At 35.5% G+C, this 26,248-nt stretch overlaps 1 protein-coding gene across 1 annotated transcript in view; it reads right to left on the bottom strand.

Annotated features, from left to right (window-relative positions):
* Positions 1-24,032, bottom strand: part of GPR174 (G protein-coupled receptor 174) — a 29,082-nt gene extending 5,050 nt beyond the window's left edge. Inside the window, exons 1-2 of the mRNA XM_045471634.1 lie at positions 23,951-24,032; positions 23,578-23,700 (exon numbers count right to left, since the gene is read on the bottom strand). The gene's annotated coding sequence lies outside the window, so the exon portion shown is untranslated. The remainder of the gene's footprint in view (positions 1-23,577; positions 23,701-23,950) is intronic.
* Between the last annotated feature and the right edge of the window lie 2,216 nt (positions 24,033-26,248).

Genomic DNA, 26,248 nt, shown 5'->3' with positions numbered 1-26,248 from the left:
CAGTATTAGTTGAATGAAATCGTCACAGTAATAAAAATTAGTTGAATATAAAAATCAACATTCCCAAACAAAAATTATCATCTCTCAAAACTTCAAACCTGATTCTTCTCTAGGTTTCCTTATTGCTAAGTTCATCAATATTTTCCCAGGTTGTCTAAAAGTCTTGGAGGCATTGACTCTTTGTCACTTATTCTCCACTTCCAAACAAGTTTCTAAGGGGGAAATAGCATACTATGGGGGGAATTAATGTATGTTTAGAAGTTAGACTGACCTAGGTTTAAATTTCTGATCTTTCAATTAAGAGCTATGTGACCTTGGGTATATGACTAAACCTCTCTGATCCTTAATTTTCTCATTGGCAAAATCAGAATAATCATAGTACCTAACCTATAGAGTCAGTGTAAGAATTAATTGTGCTATTGTATGGAATCTATTTTGCATAGTGTCTAGTACATAATAAGTGCCCAATAAACACATGAGTTATAACTGATATTATTACTATTTTCTGCAATTGCATTATTTAACACAACCATCTCATTTTTAAAATTCACATTGTTTTTACTCTAGTTCAGGCTTTCATTAACTGAATTTGTCTCCCTATCCCATATCTTTTCCTAATCTATTATGTATAATGCCATCAGATGTTTTTCTGAAATGTACTTTTTAAAGAGCATTAATGACTCCCTGTTGCTCATCAAATCACAACGTGCATAGCCTTGTAGTCAATGGCCTCCTTAAAATACAGTGCCTCCTACCTTTAGAGTTTTGTCTCCCATTACTCTCCTGGCATGATCCACACTCCAGCCGAAAGGAACTCCTTACTGTTCAAACTGACCTTTTTTTTTTTCCCCCACAAGCATTTGCACATTATGCTACTCATCCTGGAATATCTTCTTTTTGAATATTAGTCCTACCTATTTGTAAAAGCCTTTTTCAAATTTCCTGTTCTTCGTGGACACTTTTGTGATGAACTCAACACTGTTATGCTAACCCCCTTTTTAAATACTCATTTATATCTCTCTCAAAGTACCTAACATTATCTACTTTTTAGTTAGTAATTTGTGTCTGTGTCTTATTTATGCCTCTGTTCCCCTGCCAATCCCACCTTACCACAATGAGGCCAGAAATCCCTTGAAGTGAAGGGCTGGGTCTTAAACACCTTTATATCCCCTGGAACACCTAGAGCCATGTTTAGAATGTGGTGGATTCAGCAAATATTTATTCAGCAAATATTTACTCAGCATCTACCATTTGCCAGGCACTATTTTTGGTACTGGGGATATTGACAGTGGAACAAGGTACATGATCTCTGTCTTCTTGGACCTTATTTTTCTAGTGAGGAAGAATGATAATTGCCACACAATATTAAAAAAAATATGTGTTCATAGGCAGTGTACAATGTAGTCTATAAGCACAAAAGAGGGGAAACAACTAAAATATTCAGAACATTTTCCTTAAGTAAAGCGAACTTAAAGTCATGACTACCCTTCTGAAGTCTATACTTTTCCTTTTGGTCATTCCCTCACTGCCCACATTTTAGTGCATTTTCATATGTATATCCTAGCCTGTAACCTTGAAATGCTCCTGAATAGAATGCCTCCCTTAAAATTCCTCTGGCTTCCTCTGGGAGAGCTGATGATGCTTACCCTTTGTTTAAATACCATTATTTTCTAATAGGGAAAGTTACCTGGGATGACTGAAAAGGTTTTCCATCATGGAAAAAGCCCTAGTTAGCTGTTCCATAATGAATATAAATTGTCCATTATCTAAGAGTGTTGAATACAAAAAAAAAAAAAAATGAAGGAGGCATTTTTTTTTCAGAGCATGCCACTATTTTTTTGAGATTTTCCTTTCTCAGGAAAAAATTCATATTTAACAGTCACTGAAACAGACTCCAGTTTTGAATGAGGTATTTATTTGAAGAAACTTGCCAGACTCCTTGATCAAATTATTATTTTTTTTTTGCTTTCACGAGCTTATTCTTCCTTAATTTTACTTACTTCCTGATATAAGTAAAAAAGAAAAAAAATGGAAAAAAAATGAAAAAAAGAAATAAAAAATGAACTAATGGACTAAATCTGTCCTCTTTCACAGCAATCTGCAGGTCAGAAACTATTTCATATGGAGTTCTCATGGGAAGATATTATTTTCATTTATGAATATTTATGTTTATCCAAACCTGAAGATTCATTAAATTTCACTTACGATATGGTTCAAGTGTATTTTCCAGTAATACTATGTCTTTGCTTATCCAGGAAAAACATAACTCAAATGAATATCAGGGATAGCTTTTTGTGTTATTTTACTGAGACGTCCTTGAATAAGTTACTATTATCTATGAAGATGCTAGACTTTTATCCATCAAAATGTATTTCTGTATTTTAATAAAAGAAAGTAAATTATTAAAAATATTAAACCACCAAATGACCTAATTTTTAATGGTGGTCTTTGAGACCTATTAGTGACAAGGGAAGACTATATTTTGGGATGTGGAGTTCTGCCCAGCAACCGTCCAATCATAAGTCATAGGCAACTACTTACTCAAAAGCCAACTTTATTTTAGAATTCTGGTTAGATATATACTGTACTAAGCCAAGAAAAGGCAGACCTAGTGCTTTAAGTGACTGCAAATAATGTGGGGCTGAATAAGGTGTGTACATGTGTGTGGGAGGCAACTGTGCCACTATGATACATAAGTAATCACAAATATTAGATGGAAGAGAGTGAAACAACTTCTTCCTGATTCTTATTAGCACACAGAGCAAATATCAGGGATTCTTTCTAACTTTTGAAAATATTTGAAGTCAAAAAGCTTATAATCTTTCCATAAAATGTGTCTGACAACTGCATCTAGGTAAAGAGCTGACTACAGCACAGTAAGCAAATACTTTAGAAAGTCTTTGCCTGGATAATTCTCCTAGGGAATTCACCAGTTCTGCCCCACTGAAAGTTAAAATAGAATTTTTATTTTAAAGAGGGGTTTTCTGCTTGGATACCACATCCAATTAGGTTTCCAACTTCTCATATTTGGTACCTCCTATGATTCTTTCATAAGCCAACTTCATAAAGGGGGGAAATAACTGTGTGTGGACAGACAATGCAGTTATTATGAGCGTTGCCATTTTTCCAGGAAATTCTTTCATTTAGCTGGGTATAAATGTATTTGCTGAGATCTAAAGCCCCTTTCCTCTTCAACAGATAGTGTATCTTGTTACTCTGCTCTGAGTAGTACTCTTAATTACCCAGAGACAGCAAGGAGTACATTACCTAATCTGACATTACCAGTAAGTCATGCCCAGTCACATGGCCTTTCCTCAGATATCCTAATTTGTAATAATTTCATATCCTGGAGACAAAGTCACACCAAACGTTATTGGTGACCCCAGAGGCTATGAAATTTGCACTGATAATTAACAAGTAATATAGCCACTATCCACTTCCTTGTGTCTACTATCCATTAAACCATGTAAGTTTGTTCTTATACAGTTCCTCTCAGGGACTTGGTCTTATACATGTGATTTAAAGGTATTTATTTTAGGGGCCCCTGGGTGGTTCAGTCAGTTAAGCATCTGACTTCAGCTCAGGTCATAATCTCGTGGTTTGTGGGTTTGACCCCTCATCAGGCTCTGTTCTGACAGCTCAGAGCCTGGAGCCTGTTTTGGATGCTGCATCTCCCTCTCTCTCTGCTCCTTGCCTGCTCACACACTCTTTCTCAAAAAATAAATAAACATGAAAAAATTAAAAAGAAAATAAAGGTATTTATTTTTATTCTTTCCCTTTTTCTTAACCAGTGTTTCTCAAAATGTGGTCTCTGGGAAAACTGGAGTGCATGTTAAAAATGAATATTTCCAGATGGAACATTATTTTTTTAATTCTATCTTTAATGTTTATTTATTTTTGAGAGCAAGTGGATGAGGGACAGACAGAGAGGGGGACACAGAATCTGAAGCAGACTCCAGACTCTGTGCTGACAGCTGAGCACAGACGAGGGCCTGACGTGGGGCTAAAACTCAAGAACCTTGAGATTATGATCTGAGCTGAAGTTGGACACTTAACCGACTGAGCCACCCAGGCGACCCCCAGATGGAACAATTCTTAATTTCCAAAAGACAGAGACAAGGTAGCTATATTTTAACAAGATCGCAAGAGAAACAAATCCAAGAGCTTTCAAATATGAGAGTCTTCCTTGAGTTATAAAGGGCAATTTCAATATCAATACAGTATTTTTCTTAAGTTCCATACCAATACTAGGTCCTTGTAGGGATACTCTGTGCTTTCCTATCTCCATTGCCTGGGTTCTTGAGTTCTCCATCTGCTTAAAGTGATATATTCCCATCTTTACCTATTGAAATCCTGCTTATCTTCCAAGGCCACTCTTCAAAAAAAAATGTCAACTTCCTCATGAAATCTTTCATTATCTTCTGCCTGATTATGATTATATTCACCTGTGAACTCCTATAGCACTTTGTATTAGAAATATGCTTTCTTATTCATTCCACAAAATTGTTAGCTCATTACCAACAAACACTATTTTTTTATTGATGTATATGACCCTTTACCCCTAAAGTGCCTGGCTACTTTTCGTGTAGTAGGAACTCAATTTGATTCAACCATGTTTATTGAACATCTAGACCAGAGCTTAATACAATGGGAGAGAATCCCTTTATGTCTCATATATGGTATGCTATTTTACAAACAATTTGCATATAGCCTCATATTGTTGACTACTGTTTAACTTGTGGTTCATAGTGGGTCTCAAGTCTTTATTTATACATTATTAAAATATAAGAGAAAGCAGTACATTACTTTTGATAGATATTATAAAACACTGAGCAGTTTAGAATTTACATGTAGCCAACTATCTAGCTATCAGTGTCTCCTATTTTTACCACTAGGGTGTATGTATCCTAAATTTTGGTTTGAATTACTCACCATTTCACTGAGTTTTATTTTAAATATTATATTTGAAATTATTCACTTTGTAAATGTGATGAGAAAATCGCAAGTTATGTTACAGTGGGAAAACTGTATGTATTTCCTGTTCTCAGTGCTGACATTGCTTTGGGGATTTTCCTCCACTCTTCTAAATGCTCATCTGGAGTTTCAGACCAGACATCAGAATTTGGACAAAAAGAGAATTTTTATTAAGGAAAGTTAAAAGCTTCCAAGTTTATATAAAATAAACTAAGATCCAAGATAACCAAGTCCTTCTGGCTGTTTTCATTTGCAGTCCTTTTCTTGCAATTTTCTCTTTGAGAGTGTTTTATATCCACTACTTTACAGGATTAATAGGCTGCAAAAGTGGAGGAATAAAGCAACTTTATGAGGTCTGGTAAAAAGAGCAAGAGTGGAGTGGAAAATTAAACCAGTCTCCAGGGCCTCACTCCAGAGTTGGCTTTCATTTTGGGTGTAGGTGGCTACCTAATATGGTGTGATTTCCAGAGCTGCCAAAAAGTGCTTCTTTAAGAAAAAAGAAACTACAAATTCTTTCCTATTTGTTGGCTGGGGCCAAACCTCCTTCTTAACAATGAGACATATTCCTTATTGAGGACACATAGACTTGGAATACCAGACTTCCACCTTTAAAGATGGAGTCCAGGAACTTAAAACTGGCAGCTTTTCCTGGGGAATATCAGTACCCTAAACAAACTCAGTCTTTCCATATCATATGTAATGGACAATAGAGTTGTTGTTGTTGTTGTTGTTGTTTGTTTTTTGTTGTTGTTGTTTTGCATTGTGCTTTTCAGCTCAGTGTATCAGCTTTTTTGTACTTGATGCTTAGTACTTTTTCCTCCATAGTTAGTTGTATCGTATATCTTAAGGCCATTTTCTCTGCACTACATTATTCAAAATCTATACATTTTGTGTTAAAGAAGAAACGGATATTATGGAAGCTTCTCAGCAGATATTTGAGGTCTTTAGAAACTGCATAAAAATCCTGTTAAAAATAATTTAAATTTTAAGATTTTAAATATTAAAATGCAAGTGACAAACAGAAGAGATTGTCTAGCTTTCAGTGATTACCCTAAAATATACCCATATAGCTCTCAATAATTACTCTAAAAACCTGTCTATGAGACATTTGATATCCCAGTGAGAGGGCAATTAATCTAAAATATGGGATCTCATTTTTGGATTTTAATGACAAATGCTAGATCCTGTCCTTAGATAATACTTTTATATGGAACCATAAAAGACTGAGAATAGGCAAAACAATCTTGAAAAAGAATAATAAAGCTGGAGACATCACAATTCTGGACTTCAAGTTATATTACAAAGCTGTAATAATCGAAATAGTATGGTACTAGCACAAAAATAGATGCATACATCAATAGAACGGAATAGAAAATCCAGATTATATCATAAGTGTTGGCAGAGAATTCTACAAAAGAGAGGAGTGGGCAGGAAACATAGAAGGCAGGCAACCAACATAATAGCTTCCACCTAAACAAATTTGTATTGATCTAATCCTTTTAAGAACCTTTTCTCATCTAGACTCCAAGCTTCTTGGGGAGGGGTCTCCTTTAAAAGTGACTAGAGTTAAAATGCCAGCTTCAGTTGGGAAATCTTGAACCACTTGCTTTCTGTTCTTCTCCCTACCCTAACCTCAGTTTCTTCCTCTTGTACAATGAGTACAATAATGTATACTCCTGGGGTGTATTGTTAAAATTACCTGAAATATCCCAAGTAAAATCCAGTAAGACAGTGCTTAGCACATAATAGATGCCAATACATATCATTTGTCCTTTTCTTCTGGCCTCCAACATAGGCTAAATAAGATGTTTGGTATACAAGGACTTCTCAATAAATGCTTTAAAAAGACTTGATGAAGAAAAAATAGCAGTGAGGATAAAATAGACTAGTGTAAGCCAAAGGCATTCCCAGGAGCCCAGAATCCATAGTAGTCTGTCATGGGGGCTAGGAAAAAATCTACTGGTCCTTTGTTGTATGTGAAGGCATAGCCAGGACTATCCAAATACTACTGGAGTGAGACAGATATGTGAAGACAAACTAGAACAATATATCACAGGGACAGAATTCAGTGACTGAGCAGAGTTACAGGGTAATCATAAACATCACCAGACAAATCCAGCTGGACAGAAACAGATTTAACTAAAGTGGTGAATATTCTCAGGCACTTTTAAAAAATCTTTTTACTTATTATATTTCATGGGCAGGAATCATGTAAGATATCAAAAAGATGGTGGGGGTCACTTCATCAATTTCTTCTAGAAAAATCATATGCCCTAAAAGTATTCTGTGTTACTTTCTGGTTTTTTTCAACTCCCAAGACAGGACACTAAGCTGAGAGAAAGCAGGGTATAGGGGGGAAAATACAAGTCATAGACATAGGACACCTGCTTCTAGTCTTCACTTTACCACTAATTGGTGAAATGACTTTGGAAAAATTACTTTTATCTCTGGGCCTCAATATTTCATCTGTAAAATTTAATAGTTAGACTGTATCATCCCTGAAGTTCCTTTGAGTTCTCACAGTTTAAAACTAGTACAAAGCTTGATTTGATTAGCCTGGGAAGAAGGTGAATAAGTGGATCCTAAGTTTACCTCCACCCAGGAATACGCCAAATAGCCACACCAGTGCATCTAACCCAGGCAACAACCCAAAGCTTGGCAAAACAGACTTTCCATAGTTAATCCTAGAGAAGAGATCACATAAAAATGGTAGTAGGGAAAGAAATGTGGTTATGAACCAAACTCCTGGTCAGAGTAACCACACATGGGAGGGACACCACAAGCATGGAAAAGAAGAGGAATAGGCCCCACAGCAGGCACCCTAGATACAAGGGACCTGCACTGGGCAGATGAATCCTTATAACATTTGGCTTTGAAAAACAGTGGGGATTAAATTTGCACTTTTACACTAAGAACAGCTTAACTCTGGGTGCTTTAAAAATCAGCATTTTTAACTGTGGAAGAGCCAGAGGGAAAATTGAATCCCAGCTATTAAAGAGACAGTATAATAAACAACCCACCCTGAAAGATACAACATAGAAGCAGCAGTTTAAAAAGTGCCTGAAGTATATGGGAAGGAGATTTATTTACTAATTTCAGAACATGTACTGGAGTAACAAGGATATTTAAAATACTTTAAAGACAAAATAACTGGTGGGCATGACTTCTCTCCCCATTGCCAACCTAACTAGCCAGATACCTGCTGAAACCAACTTGAACACTCTTCACCTAGTTTGCAAACACTGCAGGCCCCATCCCCATGTTCTGCATAGTTGCCTATCCAGTCCAACCCACTCAACAGTAATCATTCCAAAGTGAATCCTGCCCTGGAGAGAAGGAAATATAACTACACACACAACCCAACCATGGCCTCAGCAGTGGGATGGGGACAGATATCTTGTCTGACTGCCAGCTCCACCTGCCAACAAAACTTCACAAAGAGAAAGCCCTTTTAATTTGGGGTCACTGCAACCCCAAGAGACAGACTGAAGGCAAACATCTAGGTCTGACTGCAGGTTCCACCCATCAAGTAAATCTTCTCAGGGGACAATGTAAGGAGAACACTCTGAAGTTCAGTGCAAAAGCAGCCCCAGAAAAAAGCAGGCATCTGGTCTGACCCAAGTATAATAATAAGGCAACCCTAGACTGGCCCCTCCAAAGTACAAGGACAAAAACCTGCCTACAACAGGCAAAGTAGGCCCTTACAGCCTACTGGACTTAAGGCAAACACAGTTCAACCACCATAGTAAGGTGCATGCAACACACATAGAAGACACCCCTGAAGTACCTGGTTCCAGTGACCAAGAGACATTGCCCTACAGTGCACTGCAGGACCTCATCTTCATAAGGCCATTACTGTCAAGATCAGACCATAACTGAACTTCCTAATACACAGAAACAAACACAGAAATTTAAACAACATGAGGAGACAGGGGAATATGTTCCAAGCAGAAGAGCAGGGAAAAATCACAGCAAAGGAGTTAAATGGAATGGAGATTGGCAATATGCCTGAGACCTTAGGCAAAGAGACAGAAAATGTAAGAGAGAGAGAGAGAGAGAGAACCAGTCAGAGATGAGGAACTCAATAACTGAACTTAAAAATACACTAGAGAGAATATATAGTAGAGGAAATAGGAAAACAGATCAGAGACCTGGGAGACAAGTTAATAGAAACTAACCAAGCTAAATGGCAAAGAAAAATTAATAAAAAATGGGAATAGGTTAAGGGAACTCAATAACTTCATAAGTTGTAATAATATTGGAATTATAAGGATTCCAGAAGGAAAAGAAAGAGAATAAAAGGACAGAAAATTAATTTGACAAAAAAAAAAAGCTGAAAAATTCCCTAATGTGGGGAAGGAAACAGATATCCAGATTCAGGAATCACAGAGAGCTACCAACAAAATGAAGCCAAGGAGGTTTGCACCAAGACACATAATAATTAAAATGGTAAAAAGCAGTGATAGAGAGCTTTAAAAGGAGCAAGAAAAAAAAACAGTTACATAAAAGGGAAACCCCATAAGGCTGTCAGCTGATATTTCAGCAGAAATGTTTTCAGGGAGTGGGATGATATTTTAAAAGTGTAAAAAAACTGTAAAAAAAAAAATAAGAAACTGTAAAAAAAGAAAAAAACTGCAGAAAAAAATTCTATCAAGCAAGGCTACTATTCAAGATAGAAGGATAATTTAATAAAGAGTTTCCAAGACAAACACAATTTAAAGGAGTTCATCACCACTAAACTTACCTTACAAGAAACATTAAAGGAAATTCTTTGAGTGGAGAGAAAATGCCATAATCAGGAGAAAATTAGAAGAGGAAAAATCTTTATAAGTACATAGAAACATAATAAAAGTAATAGATTGATCACTTATAAAACCAGTGTGGAGGTTAAAGCACAAAAGCAGTAAATCAATTATATCAACAAAAATCATTCAATTAATTCACATAATAAAAAGATACACAGTATGACATCTATATATATAACATGGAGGGTGGAGTAAAAATTTAGTGCTTACTTAAAATGGTTTTAAACCTAAGCAACCATCAACATAATATAGATTCCTATATACATAGGGTGTTGTATATAAACCTAATGGTAACCACAAATAAAAAAACCTATAATGGAATTGCAAAAAGTATACTGAGAGGAACCCAAGCATATCGCTAAAGAAAGCCATCAAACTACAAGGGAAGAGAGCAAGAAAAAAAGGAACAGAGAAAAAATACAACTGTAAAACAAGTAACAAAATGGCAGTAAGTGCATACTTATCAATAATTACTTTGATTATAAATGCACTAAATGGAGCAAAGACACAGGGAGAAATAAATGTACAAAAAAGCAACATCCATCTATATTCTGCATACAAGAGACTCATGACAGACCTGAAGAAATCTGCAGATTGAAAGTGAAAAGATGTAAAAACATTTATCATGCAAATGGAAGGGGAAAAAAACTGGTAGCAGTACTTATATCAAACAAAATAGACTTTAAAACAAAGATTGTAACAAAAAACAAAGTATTCTTTCATGTAATCATGAAATAATCAACAAGAATATATAACAATTGTAAATATTTATGGACTCAGAATGGGAACACCCAAAGAAATAAAGCAAGTATTAACAGATATAAAAGCAAAAATCTATAATACAATAAGGGACTTTAACACTCCACTTAAAAAAATGGATAGATCATCCAGACAGAAAATCAACAAGGAAACAGTAGCTTTGAATGATACATTGGAAAAGATGGAATTAATATATATTCAGAACAATTTATTCAAAAGCAGTCAAATGCACACTCTTTTCAATGTTTATTTATTTTTGGGACAGAGAGAGACAGAGCATGAATGGGGGAGGGGCAGAGAGAGAGGGAGACACAGAATCGGAAACAGGCTCCAGGCTCTGAGCCATCAGCCCAGAGCCGGACGCGGGGCTCGAACTCACAGACCGCGAGATCGTGACCTGGCTGAAGTCGGACGCTTAACCGACTGCGCCACCCAGGCGCCCCAGCACACTCTTTTCAAGTGCATATTCTACATCTTCCAGAATATATCACATATTAGGCCACAAAAAAGCCTCATTTTTTTAAAAGTCAAAATCATATCTTGATTCTTTGTCAACAGCAATGGTATGAAACTAGAAATCAACGACAAGAAAAATCTTGAAATACACAAATACGTGGAGGCTAAATAAAATGCTAGTCAACCATTAATGGGTCAACCAAGAAATCAAGGAGAGGGGCACTTGGGTGGCTCAGTCGGTTAAGCATCCAACTTCAGCTCAGGTCACAATCTCATGGTCCATTAGTTCAAGCCTTGCACTTCAGATTCTGTGTCTCCCTCTCTCTCTACCCCTCCTCTGCTGATGTTCTATCTCTCTCTCTCAAAATTAAATAATCATTATTTTTTTTAAAGAAATCAAGGATAAAATAAAATAACAAATGGAGAGAAATGAAAATAGAAGCACAATAGTCAAATATCTTTGGGATGCAGCAAAGGCTGTTGTGAGAAAGAAGATTATAATAACACTGGTTTACCTAAGGAATAAAAACAACTTCAAATAAATAACCTAAACTTACACTTAAATGTGCTAGAAAAATAAAAAAAATCAAAGCCCAAAGCCAGTAGAAGGAAGGTAAATATAATGATTAGAATAGAAATAAATGACATGGAGACTAAAAAAACAAAAAACAAAAACCAAAAAAAAAAAAAAAAAAAAAAAAAACCAGATCAATAAAACTAGGAACTGTTTCTTTGAAAAGACTGAAAAAAAATTGTTAAACCTTTAGCCAGGCACAAAAAAGGCAAATAAATAAAATCAGATGAAGAAAGAGAAATAGCAACTGACACCAGAGAAATAGAAAGAATTTGTATTGACATGACAAAAAAATGTATGCCAAAAAATTGTACAACCTAGAAGAAATGTATAAATCCATGCAAATAATAACGCTTCTAAATAGAATCAGGAAGTAATAAAAAAATGAAAAGACAGATTACTAGCAATGAAATGGACTCAGTAATCATAAACTCCCAGCAGACAAAGTCCAGGAACAGATGCCTTCATGGGTGAATTCTACCAAACATTAAAAGAAGAGTTACTACCTATACTTCTCAGAGCATTTCAAAAAATAGAAGAGGAAAGAAAGCTTCCAAATTCATTCTATAAGGCCAGCATTGCCCTAATACTAAAAACAGTTAAATACACTACATAAAACTACAGACCAATATCTCTAATGAGCCTAGATGAAAAAATCTCCAACATAATATTAGCAAACCAAGTCCAATAATACCTTTTAAAAAGTCACTAGGGCACCTGGGTGGCCCAGTTGGTTAAGTATCTGACTTCAGCTAAGGTCATGATCTTGTGGTTCATGAGTTCAAGCACCACATCGAGCTCACTGCTGTCAGGCTGTCAGCACAGAGCCTGCTTCAGATCCTCTGTGCCCCTTTCTGTGCCCCTCCCCCACTTGTGTTCTCCAAAATAAATAAATAAATATTTTGCTAAAAATCAGTCACCATGATCAAGTGGGATTTACTTTTTTTTAACATGAAATTTATTGTCAAATTGGTTTCCATACAACACCCAGTGCTCAGTCCAACAGGTGCCCTCCTCAATGCCCATCACCCACCCCCCTCCTTCCCACCCTCCCATCAACCCTCAGTTTATTCTGTTTTTAAGAGTCTCTTATGGTTTGGCTCTCTCCCTCTCTAACTTTTTTTTTCCTTCCCAGGCACATAAAAAGATGCTCAATGTCACTCCTCATCAGGGGATTTACTTTTGAGATACAAGTGTGTTTTGATATTCTCAGATCAATCAATTAGATATACCACATTAACAGGAGAAAGGATAAAAGCCATATGTTCAACTCAATACATGCAGACAAAGCATTTGACAAAGTACAGCATCCATTCATGATAAAAACCCTCAACAAAGTAAGCTTAGAGGGAACATACCTCAACATAACGAAAGCCATATAATGAAAACTACAGCTAACATCATACCTAATGGGGAAAAACTGAGAGGTTTTTTTTCTAATATTTGGAACAAAACAAGGATATCCATTCTCGCCACTTTTATTCAACATAGTACTTGAAATCTTATCCACAGTAATCAGAAAAGGGGAAAAAAAGGCATCCAAATTGGTAAGGAAGAAGTAAAACTGTCACTATTGGGGCGCCTGGGTGGCTCACTTGGTTAAGCGTCCGACTTCAGCTCAGGTCATGATCTCACAGTCTGTGAGTTCGAGCCCCGCGTCAGGCTCAGTGCTGACAGTTCAGAGCCTGGATCCTGTTTCAGATTCTGTGTCTTCCTCTCTCTCTGACCCTCCCCCCGTTCATGCCCTGTCTCTCTATGTCCCCAAAATAAACAAATGTTAAAAATAAAATAAAATAAAATAAATAAAAAAAAACTGGCACTATTTGCAGATGATATGATACTCTATATAGAAAACCCTAAAGATACTACCAAAAAACTGCTAGAACTGATAAATGAATTCAGCAAATTTGCAGGAAACAAAATTAATATAAAGAAATCTTTTGCATTTCTGTACACTAATAATGAAGTAGAAGAAAGATAAATTAAGAAAACAATCCCAATTACAATTGCATCAAAAATAATAAAACACCGAGGAACAAATTTAACCAAGAAGGTGAAATATGTACTCTAAAACTATAAAATACTGATGAAAGAAACTTAAAATGACACAATGAAATGGAAAGATATTTCTTGCTCACCGATTGGGAGAATAAATATTGTTAAAATGTCCATACTACCCAAAGAAATCTATACATATAATGCACTTCCTATAAAAAATACCAGCAGTATTTTTCACAGAACTAGAACAAATAATGCTAAAATTGGACATGGAACCAATAAAGACCCCAAATATCCAAAACAATCTTGAAAAAGAAGAATAAGACTGCAGATATCACAATCCCAGATTTTAAGATATACTAGGAAGCTGCAATAATCAAAACAACATGGTACTGGGACAAAAATAGATAGAGATCAGTGGAGTAGAATACACAGCCCAGAAACAAATCCACACATTATTATCAATTAAGCTATGACAAAGGAGAGAAGAATATATATTTGGAAAGATATGGTGTTGAGAAACCTGGACAGCTACATGAAAAAGAATGAATTTGGACGACTTCCTTACACTATATACAAAAATAAACTCAAAATGGATTAAAGACCTAAATGTGAGATCTGAAACAATAACATTCCTTGAAGAAAACATAGACAGTAATTTCTTTGACATGGGCCATAACAACATTTTCCTAGGTATGTTTCATCTGGCAAGTGAAACAAAAGCAAAATTAAATTGTTGGGGCTACACCAAAATACAAGACTTGCACACAGTGAAGGAAACCATCAACAAAACAAAAAAGCAACCTATTGAAAGGGAGAAGTTATTTGAAAATGATATGAATAATAATGGGTTATTTCCAAAATATATAAAGGACCTATACAACTCAACACACAAAAAAATGATCTGGTTAAAAATGGGCAGAGGACCTAAAAACTTTTTTCCAAAGAAGACATACAGATGACCAGCAGACACATGGAAAGATGCTCAACATCATTAATCATCAGGGAAATATAAATCACAACCACAATGAGATATCACCTTACACATGTCAGAATGGCTAAACTCAAAAGTACAATAAATAACAAGTGTTGGTGATGATGTGAAAAAAAAAATAAACACTTGAGCACTGTTGGTGGGACTGCAAATTGGTGCAGCCACTGTGAAAAAAAGTGTGGAAATTCCTTGAAGTAATTAAAAATATAATTACAATAGATACAATAATTCCACTACTGGGTATTTGCCCAAAGAAAAAGAAAACACTAATTCTAAAAGATATATATACCCCTATGTTTATTGCAGCATTATTTACAATAGCCAAGATATGAAAGCAACCCAAGTGCCTATCCTTAGTTAATGGATTAAAAAAAGGTATAGAAAGCGATATTACTCATCCATAAAAAATACTGTGATCTTACCATTTGCAACAACATTAACTGACCTAGAGGATATAATGCTAAGCGAAATAAAGACAGTGTCTCTATTTTTTAAGCTCAAAAAGACTGAGATTTTATCAGTGGATTTAAGCTAATGTATCCATGACCAAGAAGTAGAAGATGTTATGCACAAACTTCACTGAGACCATTTTCCCAGGAGTTTTTCCCAGGAGTCTTTTATTTTTATAATTTTTTAATTTTTTTAATGTTTATTTATTTTTGAGAGGGAGAGAGAGAGAGAGAACGAGTTGGGAGGGGCAGAGAAAGAGGGAGACAGAATCCAAAGCAGGCTCCAGGCTCTGAGCTGTCAGCACAGAGCCTGACACAGGGCTCAAACCCATGAACCATAAGATCATGACCTGAGCTAAAGTCACACACCTAACTGACTGAGCCACCCAGGTGCCCCCAGTAGTCTTGTTCTAAATAATTCATGGGAACCATCACAGATCCAAGAAAAACGGAGGACAGTACCAAGGGAGGAGAGTAAGGGAGAGGTTTTAAACAATTTGTACCCTTCATATATTATACTAAACTTTCTCATCAGCCTACACATGGAGTAAATAATTCAACAAGTTCAGTCAACACAATCGTCTTGAGCATCTGGAGCAGTACGCAGTTTTTCTTTTTTTTTCTTTTGTCAGTATGCTGACAATTCAATAAGCCTTATTATATATTTTTTTCAATTGCTGGTAGAAGTGATTGAATATTTTTTAAAAAATATTAAATTTTAGAATTATTTACTAATAATCTATTAATCTATATTAATGCTTTGTTGTTAAGAAACAAAGTAACTGAGGGCTAGAGAAAGTAAGGTATCCCTTCTTAGTTACATAACAACTTAACGGCAAAGCCACTACTAGAACGTACATTTTAGTTAAAAAGCTTTGGGTTCTTTTATCCACATCACACTTCCAACTCTACACTCTCTAATATGTTAGTGGATACTTTAGTCCTCATATAGTCAGACCATTTGGATGTAAGCTTTGTTTACTTTATTAAGGGCTGGCAATCTTTAAATAGACACCAGTGTGTAAATCATTGAAAACACATGTCCTTCATTTTTGTTTCTTCAATGCAGTAAGAACCAGTGTTCTTACTACATGCAGAAAAAAAATCAACACCTATTCCTGTCTCTTCCCTCTCTATCCCCATTCCTACATACAGAAACACAGACATACAGACATCCATTTTTCACTGGCATGCAAGACTGGATAAAGTAACGAAAATGGGACAAATGTTCTTTTTTGTCCAGCCCTTTCCTGCTGCTACAATTTGCTACATTATCAGTCTAGGGAAAAAGTGACGAGATGAGCAATACCTTGTTGTAAATCAAGTTACCATGCTGGAGAGAAAAAGAAGACATGCCTCTCTACTTGAAAACTGGTGGACTGTCAGCAGCAACACAATACACAAAATGAGAGAGAAATTGAATAAAATCGATTGCTAAATTGAGCAAGTCAAGTACTAAGCTCTATAGAAAGCTGCCATATATGTAGGGTACAAACCCAGCATAGTTTTTAATGTGGTTGGGTCATTCCATATGGCCTTTCTAAAAGCAGTTATTTTATTAAACCATAAAACTCATATTTCTATTTCTCATTTTTTCATCTTTAAACCTTATAACAGTCATGTTCCTTATAAATAATTTAAGGTTGAAGTTTGACCAAGCATAATGTTTCCATGTGCTGAAAGAAATCTGACAGGTGGAAGGCAGGTGTAACCTAACTTTTCCAGTATAATTTCAATCCAATTGCACATGACATTTTGCAAATTTTACGGAAGAATTCTAAACAAAGTAATTAGAAGTGTCTATTAGGTATTTGCATGGTGATTAATACCCCTGAAAGAGAGGTGCCCTCAATCATACTATTCTCACAAATAGTGAAACTGAAAAATGAGGAAGTTTACTCCTTTATTCAGGTTTATACCCCTAGCCAGTCCCAAAAGAGTACAATCTAAAGCTCAAATTTCTGATTCGTGCTTGCCGAAAATATAATTTAGAACAGAGTTCAGGGATGCATGTCTCAAGGTTCTTCCTCTACTTCCTCTTAGATAAGAAAGCATAGACATGGAGGGTGGGGTATAGAGAGCAGGAGGATGTGGGGAATAACCACATAATCACGAGACAGACTATCCTAAAACCTTGCACCTGTTAGTTAGTTAGTTATCTAGTTAGTTTCTCAGAGTTCTGTTGATGGTTGGGTCAGATGGTTACAACACTGAGCTCCTAAACTTAAGTATGTGAATTAGATTTCATTAATTCTCTCTGTAATATAGCCATATATTGTATTCTGAACCTGTGACAGTCATCCTGTAACTACAAATCCTTGGTCCTATGGAAAAAAACTCCAATTATTAACCATACTACACTTGAAAAATAGTAAACACAGTAAATATTGGTTGAAGAGAAAGTATTTTATCTATGCTTTCTATGATCCCCATTTTTAATCTACTTTATTCCCTATTTTATCTGTTTTACTCCCCCCTACTTCTTAGTTCACATGGCTTCAATATAAGAAAAGAATAACCAATTTTGAAATTGGTACATATTAATCCCCATGACCTATTTTACCCATCCCACCATCCACCTCCCCTCTGATAACCATCAGTTTGTTCTCTACACGAGTCAGTTTCTCATTTTTTTTTGTTTCTTAAATTCCACATATGAATAAAATCATGTGGTATTTTTCTTTCTCTGACTGATTTCCTAAGCATAATACTCTCTAATTCCATCCACATCATTGCAAGTAGCAAGATTTCGTTCTTTTTTTATGACTAATATTCCATTACATATACATATGGCGTGTGTGTGTGCGTGTGTGTGCGTGTGTGTACATTCACTTTATACATTCATCAGTCACTGGACACTTGTGTTGTTTCCATAATTTTTCTATTGTAGATAATGCTGCTATAGACATCAGGGTGCATGTATCCCTTTGAATTAGTAGTTTTGTATTCTTTAGGTAAATACTTAGTAGTTCAATAGGTTGATCATAGGGTAGTTCTATTTTTAACTTTTTGAGGAATTTCCATGCTATTTTCCAGAGTGGCTGCACCAGTTTTCCTTCTTACCAAAAGAGATCCCCTTTCTCCACATCCTTCCCAATGCCTGTTGTTTCTTGTGTTGTTGAATTTAGCCATTCTGACAGGTGTGACATGATATCTCATTGTAGTTTTGATTTTTATTTCCCTGATGATCAATGATGTTGAGCATTTTTTTCATGTGACTGTTGGCCACCTGTATGTCTTCTTTGGAAAAATGTCTATTCATGTCTTCTGCTCATTTTTAATTGGATTATTCTATTTTGTAGGGTTTAGTTTTATAATTTCTTTATATATTTTGGATAGTAAACCTTTATCAGATATGTCATTTGCAAATATCTTTTCTCATTCTTTAGGTTCCCTCTAGGTTTTCATGATTGTTTCCTTTGCTGTGCAGCAGCTTTTTATTTTTATGAAGTCCCAGAAGTTTATTTTTGGTTTTGTCTCCTTTGCCTCAGGAGATATATCTAGAAAGAAGTTGCTATGGCCAATATCAAAGCGGTTACTGCCTGTGTGATCTCCTAAAACTTTCATGATTTCAAGTTACCACATTCAGGTATTTAATCCATTTTGAATTTAGTTTTGTGTATGGTGTAAAAAAGTGGTCCAGTTTCTTTTCTTTTCTTTTTTTTTTTTTTTTTTTTTTTTTTGCACGTTGCTGTTCATTTTTCCCAACACCATTTTTTGAAGAAACTCTCTTTTTCCCATTGGATATTTTTTCCAGCTTTGTTGAAATTTAATTGACCATATAGTTGTGGGTTCATTTCTGGGTTTTCTATCCTTTTCCATTGATTGATGTGTCTATTTTTGTGGCAGCACAATACTGTATGATCACTAAGGTTTGTAATATAACTTGAAGTCATAAATTGTGAAGCTTAATTTAAAACAAATTTTTTTCTATAGTTTGTAGTCACTGTCTTGCTACTTTATTCACCTTTGTAATCAGGGTGTCTCTATTTATACATATTGATGTGACATCAATCACAAATGTCAAGAAAACATTTCCTTCTGGAGGTTTGGAATTAAATGGCTGTTGAAAAAACACATTTGATAAATAATAAATCAATCGATCTTTTAGATGTCATTTATTTTCTGGCACACCATTTGGTCTGACACACTCAAAATAGAGGAACCACTCAGTGTAACAGATTTTCAGTTTTAAAGAACTTGGGGTGCCTGGGTGTCTCAGTCAGTTAAACATCGGACTCTTGATTTTGGCTCAGGTCATGATCTCACAGTTTGTAAGTTTGAGCCCTGCGTCATGCTCTACACTGGAAGTGTGGAGCATGCTTGGGATTCTCTCTCTCTCTCCCTCTATCTCTCTTTTCTTCCCCCACTCACTTGCATATGTGCTCACTCTCTCTCAAAATTAATAAATAAACTTGAAAAAATAAAGAACCAACTCACAGGTCACCTTGTATCACCTAAAAATGAGTAGATATTCCAAACAGTAAATAAGTATCATTAATGTTATCCTATAAATAAAGTGTAAGAATTATTTTAGCGTATAAAAATAAATCATTAACCTATAAGAAATATCTGGTAAAAGAGGGGGGGAAACGTGTACTCTAAAAACTATAAAAAGAAAACTATGAAAAAAAAAACTATGAAAGAAATTGAAGACAACACAAAAACATGGAAAGACATTCCATGCTCATAGATTGGAATAACAAACATTGTTAAAATGTCTATACTACCCAAATCAATCTACATACATAAACATATACATATACATATACGTATATTCAGTCAAGTGTCCATTGACTGATGAATGGATTAAGAAGATGTGGTGCATATATATCACACCATTATATTTTCATATATATAATGGAATATTACCCAGCCATCAAAAAGAATGAAATCTTGTCATTCACAGTGAAATGAAAGGAATTTGGGATTATTATGCTAAGTGAAATAAGTCAATCAGCAAAAGACAAATACTGTATGTTTTCACTCATAAGTAGAATTTAAGAAACAAAACAAAGGAGCATAGGGAAAAATAGAGGGAGACAAACTAAGGATTAGACTCTTGACTATAGAGAACAAAGTGATGGTTACACAAGGGGAGGTGGGTGGAGGAATGAGTTAAATAGCTGATGGTAATTAAGGAGTGCACTTGTGATGAGCATGGAGTGTTGTATGGAGGTGTTGGATTACTAAACTTTATACCTGCAACTAATACTATACTATATCTTAGGTAACTGGAATTTAAGAAAAACATTTAAAAAAGAAATATCTGGTAATATGTTGTTAGCTTATGAGAAATATCTGAATATGATGTACCAAGTAAAGCTGAAAAGAGTTTTAACTGAGTAACTATAATTATAACTAAATTACGTGCTCTCTTCTGCTTCTGAGAATGTGGAAGAAGCCTTGCCATTCCCTTTCGTAAATAGTGTGGCATTGAGCAAAAGCTTTTGGAAGAAACGAATATATTTTCAAGAAGTAAGGAAGGAATTGAAGGGCTTTTTGAGTTCATGACTTACATTGCATATATTTTAGGTACCTAGTGAGATATTAATTATGCTGTCCAAGATACATTTGAGCCTAAATGGACAGCATTGGCTCATGTTCTGGGCTCAAATCATGCTTTTCATGATCCACCTGCCGATCATGGCCAATGGTTTAAACTTCTGTTTCCTCACTAGCTAGTTAGATTTAGTGAATTTCTTGGCCCGTACCCATCCCCAGACTTGATTTTGGTTAAATTCCTGTACTTCTGATGATTTCTCAGGAACTCTGTCTGCATCTTGATTTCTGGCTGATACTAAGGCAGTCATTGCTACAAGTAAAAGTTATTCCTCTGAAGCACACTCTCCTCTATGGATTATCTTTCAATGACTATACCAAGAAAACCCACTTTAATTTTCAAGTCCCAGATATTATCCTGTTATATGATAAGCAGTAATAATCAAGGCACTAATGACTATACCCTTTTCTGTATTCACATACTACCAATTATTATAATATTAACTTCCTCACACTTTATTCTAAGGCTGTTTTACCTTTATTTTTACCCTGTAATCTTACTCTTTTCTCAAATTTGGAATATCCTAGACCTCAGAACTTCCTGAGTACTTTCTGATGTTTTATAGCTTGCCCAAACTGTTGCACTGGCACATAATAATTCACAAAAGCATCCAGTACATGGACAGGTCTGTGTTAATGTTTATTATATCATTTTGTTTATATTCATTTTAATTTTGGGTTTTTTCTGTGGGAACAGTAGAATAATTTTCTCCTATTCTTGCAAGAAAACCATAGTAAAGCCCAGCAAAGCAAAATTTGCTAAATTATCAGGGCCCTTGGGAGAAGCCTGAAGTGTGCCCCTTCATTCTTGAGTGATTTCAAAAGGACATCTTTAACATTTCCCAACGATTAATACATATGTCTCTTAATTCTTAAGCCTTATTCAGCAGTAATAAAAAAGTAAAATGAGCACTGATGAGGTATCAGAGACCTAAGTTGCAGTCTTTTCTCTGTCATAGACTCACAGAGGTACTTGGTTCGGTCACTTCAATTCTCTGAATCTCAGCTTTTCCAGCTTTAAAATGCAAACTGTCAATCTATGTCACTTTTCAAAGCATAAAAGAGTCTTAGGTGTTTTTCCAATGCTCCTGTAAGTGACAGGTTTTGAATCCATTTCTAATAATTTCCTTTAACTCGTGGTCTGCAGACTGATTCTCTAGACCTATGTCACAAGACAAAGGCTTTTTGGATGTAACTTTAATGGGCAAGGGAAAGAGCACTATCTGTAGTTCTTTCTTTCAGGATTAGGCAAGGGTCAGAAGAAAGAGTTTAATTTCCTTTTCGTTTCTGAGCATCTGATTGGTGCTAATAGTATCTATAAAAAGAAGGTATAAAGCATGCTTCTTTCTACTTTTCATTTCACTTACCTAGTACACAGGGGGAAAATTGAGTTCATTCATTCCTAAGGGTCTCTAGGTGAAAATTCAGTGAGATTTTTGGAGGAATCAATGTCCCACTTTGTATTTATTCACCTTTACAATATTCTGTACCATACTGTACCAGCCCACACAGAATTGGTATATTAAATGATTCCTGTCTCACAGAAATGTAACTATTGCAAACATACAGTAAGAGAGAGCAGTACATGTGTTTACAAGTACAAAGAATATTTTCTATAATAAAAAAATACCCCCTCTGATACAAAGTTCCTGGAGGATGACTTTCATGTGATCCAAATATTTACTAATGTGGCTGGTGGAATCTTTCCTTGGGATGAAAAACTTGAATCCCATCTATAAGATTAATGCCTTTGCCACAATACCTGATATTTACAGCAGCTGCCTGAAAGAAATACTCCTTGCTGAATGACCCAAAGCTCTCTAACAAATTTAGCTCTAGTTGAATAAAATTATAACTTTTTTACTTCCCTGGAAAGATTAGAGCAGTATAAAATAAAGTCCATGAAAAAGAAATTAAAAAACAAAATGAAGTCCAAGGACACCACTGTTGACAGTAGAGAAAGGAAGGAGCAGAAAATCATTTGAGATTTTTATCTTGGGTCATGTTGCACCATGGACATACATCCTTTCCTTTTTTAAAATCTCTAAATGCAGCTTCTAGAAGTTACATGCTACTGATAGCCTTATCATTGGGTTTAAAGTTAGAAGGTGCCTTCCTCAATATTTTCTACTTGAGCATAAAAGAAAAGCAACACGCAAACCAGAAAACAATTTTACTTACATTTTGTCAAAATATGTTGATGATGAGTATCTAAAAATGTAAATTTAATCTAAAATCATTTAACCCATTATTGATTGTAATGTACTGATTATTCTGATAGATAAAGCTTATGTATGAGAAACAGAGTAAATAAGTCTCTTGTCTTCTTATTTCTCCTCTCTCATTATAAACATGTTTTTGTTGTTGTTGTTTGTTATTGTTGTTGTTGTTGTTCTGGAGTGCTTTCTTTGAAAGCAGAATCTTTACACTTAACATTAATTACAGTTCACTTTTACAGTAAAAATATATAACTTTTACAAGCTGATAAGAATATGTATTCATGTTGGTAAATGTCCTGAGACATTATAGTTCTTATTTTTTAATCATAGCTCATTTTGAAAATAACAGAAATCTAACCATTTAAATCATTTATCAGAGAAACTATCACCTCCAAAAAGTTATAACTAAGAGTAGATAAAAAACATCCTGCATATTCTGCAAGTAACTCTACTTAATATAGAGTTGCTTAAATTACAAATGTTCACAGGGCTATTTTATTCAATATCAATTGAGTGAAACACATTAGAAAAAACCTCTCCATGTCAAACTTAAATTTCTCCCCGTTAAAAGTTACCTCCCCCTTCCCATATTAAGCAATCAAGTGTATAATTATTTTTGTTTGTGCAAATACTAAGGAAATGACATACAAGGATGGTCCAGGTTCATGATATCCATACCACCCTTAGATCTGACAGATTACCCAGAACTTGGTGTGAAAAGAACAGTTCTAGATATTAATGGTAAAAGATACAGATGAGATCTAATTCATTAAAAACTGGAGCCTACCGTTTCAGTTTCTTTCTGTTTTCTCCAATGATTTCCAAGGAATTCAAGTGACAGCCACTTCAACAAGGATGCTATTGATCTGTACCTCAATTCCAGCTCCTTGTTCTGAGAAAAACCAACATCCTTTTCCATCACCAAAAAACAAAACAAAAAAAAAAAACACAACCTCTTAAAAATGAGATAAAGAAAGACAAAAGGAAAGGAGATAGAGAAAGAGTGAAAGATAAAGAAGAAAAAGAAAAGAAAGGGAGGGAGGAGGGAGACAAGGAGGGAAGAAAGAGTAAAAATAAAACAAAATATAATAAAGCCAAAATAAAAATGAAGATAGCAAAGGTAAAAAAAAAAAAGAAGGAAAGAAAATTCTCAGCATTACCTAACCACTACCATGTTGGAAAACATGGTAGTGAGATGTCAGCGTGAAATGTGCAAGCCTCTGTGCACACTGAACATTTCCGTTTTCCAGGCGGTAGCTTGAGCTAGCAAGCTTGCCTGTGCTTGTTCTCTCTCTCTCTCTTCTCTCTCTCTCTCTTTTTCTCTCTCTCTCCCTCTTTATCTCTGATTAATTATGAAGAACTATTTTATGGGCTGTAAATACAGGCTGCAAAGCTTCACATTAAGCAAATAAACTTTTGTTTCTATTTATAGGGCGACAGTGCATTGTCTTCCAATCCTGTGGTTGCACTTAGCTTTGAGTTTGTGACAATGCGTGGTTTATTTGTTTATGGAGTCTTTTGTAGAAACTATGTGCCCTCTGGCCCCTTTCATAGTGGACCACTACAATCTTCATCATGATCCTTTCTCTAAGCCCCTCAATTGTTGTGTTCAGGTACCAAAGTGGACACTCCTTACCTAAGATTGACCCTTAGGTAGCTCCCAATAGGAGAGTTCAAAGTGGGGATGACTTCTGCCTAGAGTATTCTTAGATATACAGACATTTAAACCCCTGATATTAAAATAAATACTCTACTCCTTAAGAAAAACTTAAAGATACATAACTCACCTCACACTTCCTGTCCACCCACTCCCCATTCCCCTCAGAGTCCTCTGCCAGGAAGTATAAGTAAACTTTCATTTCCTCTCAGTGGTTAGGAATAATTGGGTGAAAAGAGGCTGGTTTTCTGTAGCCCAGACCTGTAGCCACAACCCGTTGAAGATGGTGTTCCAAGCACCTTCAGAGCCCCAGAGCCTAGGACTACACTGTATTAGATGCCTAACATATTCTACCTGCAGCAGTACACCTGTGAAATGGACAAGGGGCAGCTGAAAGCAATCTCCAAGACTTGCATAGTATTTTAGATCAGAGCAAAGGAAATTTTCACATGTACCATGGGAGAAAGAAGTATATTAATGCAAATCCAGTTTTATTCCAGGACATATCTGTATGGCATATTATAGGAAGCATTAGGAAGCATCTGTAGGACTCTTTACCTCAAAATATTTTTTTCACTAATGCCTGAAAAACAAATCCTTTGGGGGTAAGCATTCCTTTCTTCCTGAAGTGTTGATTTTCAAATCTTGACACTCTTAGAAATATACTTAGTTGAAAACCTTGGTGTGAATAAATTTATTAGGATTGGAAAGATAAAAATAGATAATGAGAGCAGGATATAAAAGAAAACTGAATAGATTCCAGGGAATGAAAACTGAGTTACCAATCTTTAATGATTTTGCACTAAGCTATGTCGAGTGTAGTTCTGAGTAAGTGGAGAAAATATAGGGGAAGGGGTAAATTAATCTAAATTTTAATTAGGTCAGCTATATTGACAAAAGATCACAATTCATTGCCCCTTCTATATCCTTTTATTCTGTACCCCACAGTCTGGAAGAATGTGGCATTAATTCTGTGTTTATTTAAAGAAAATTGTCCTACTTGCGTTTGTTGTGTCCAGAGTTTATTGTGATGCTCTCTCCATTCACACAACCTTAGCTCCATTCAGCAAACACTTACTGAATAACTGCCAAATGCAGACCAGTAGATCAAATATAGCTGAAAAGGAGAGAATGAGGGGAAAAGAGTACAAGAGAGCTGATGGTAAAGGAAAGGATACTGCTTCCCAGAAACTTTTTAGAATCTAGTTAAGCAGATAAGACATTATCTAATTGCCTAAATTATAAGGCAGCATATATGTCATAAGGGCCTAAAAATGTTATTTCTACTTCTGTAATATTTTACAGAGTATGTCAGGGATCCCAGGAGGGCTGCGATAAGAAATGGAATTTCAGGATGCAAGTCAAGCAAGTCTTCAGGAGAATGAGAGTTTGGGCTGTATCTCTTAAGAATGGAAGGATTTCGGGGCGCCTGGGTGGTGCAGTCGGTTAAGCGTCTGACTTCAGCCAGGTCACGATCTCGCGGTCCGTGAGTTTGAGCCCCGCGTCGGGCTCTGGGCTGATGGCTCAGAGCCTGGAGCCTGTTTCCGATTCTGTGTCTCCCTCTCTCTCTGCCCCTCCCCCGTTCATGCTCTGTCTCTCTCTGTCCCAAAAATAAATAAACGTTAAAAAAAAATTAAAAAAAAAAAAGAATGGAAGGATTTCAGTAATTACAGAAGTGACAGTATTTTTCAAATTTCTAAAAACTCATAAATTTTGCTTCTTTGTACAGGATCACATTTTATTATCCTCATTTTTCTCCTGTCTTCTTCCACCAAATAAAGTTTGGGTACAGACAGATCAG

This window comes from Leopardus geoffroyi, chromosome X, assembly GCF_018350155.1.
Source record: "Leopardus geoffroyi isolate Oge1 chromosome X, O.geoffroyi_Oge1_pat1.0, whole genome shotgun sequence".
Lineage (NCBI taxonomy): Eukaryota > Metazoa > Chordata > Mammalia > Carnivora > Felidae > Leopardus > Leopardus geoffroyi.
The sequence above is the reverse complement of the archived record's forward strand: the minus strand, read 5'-3'. Positions and strand labels throughout refer to the sequence as shown.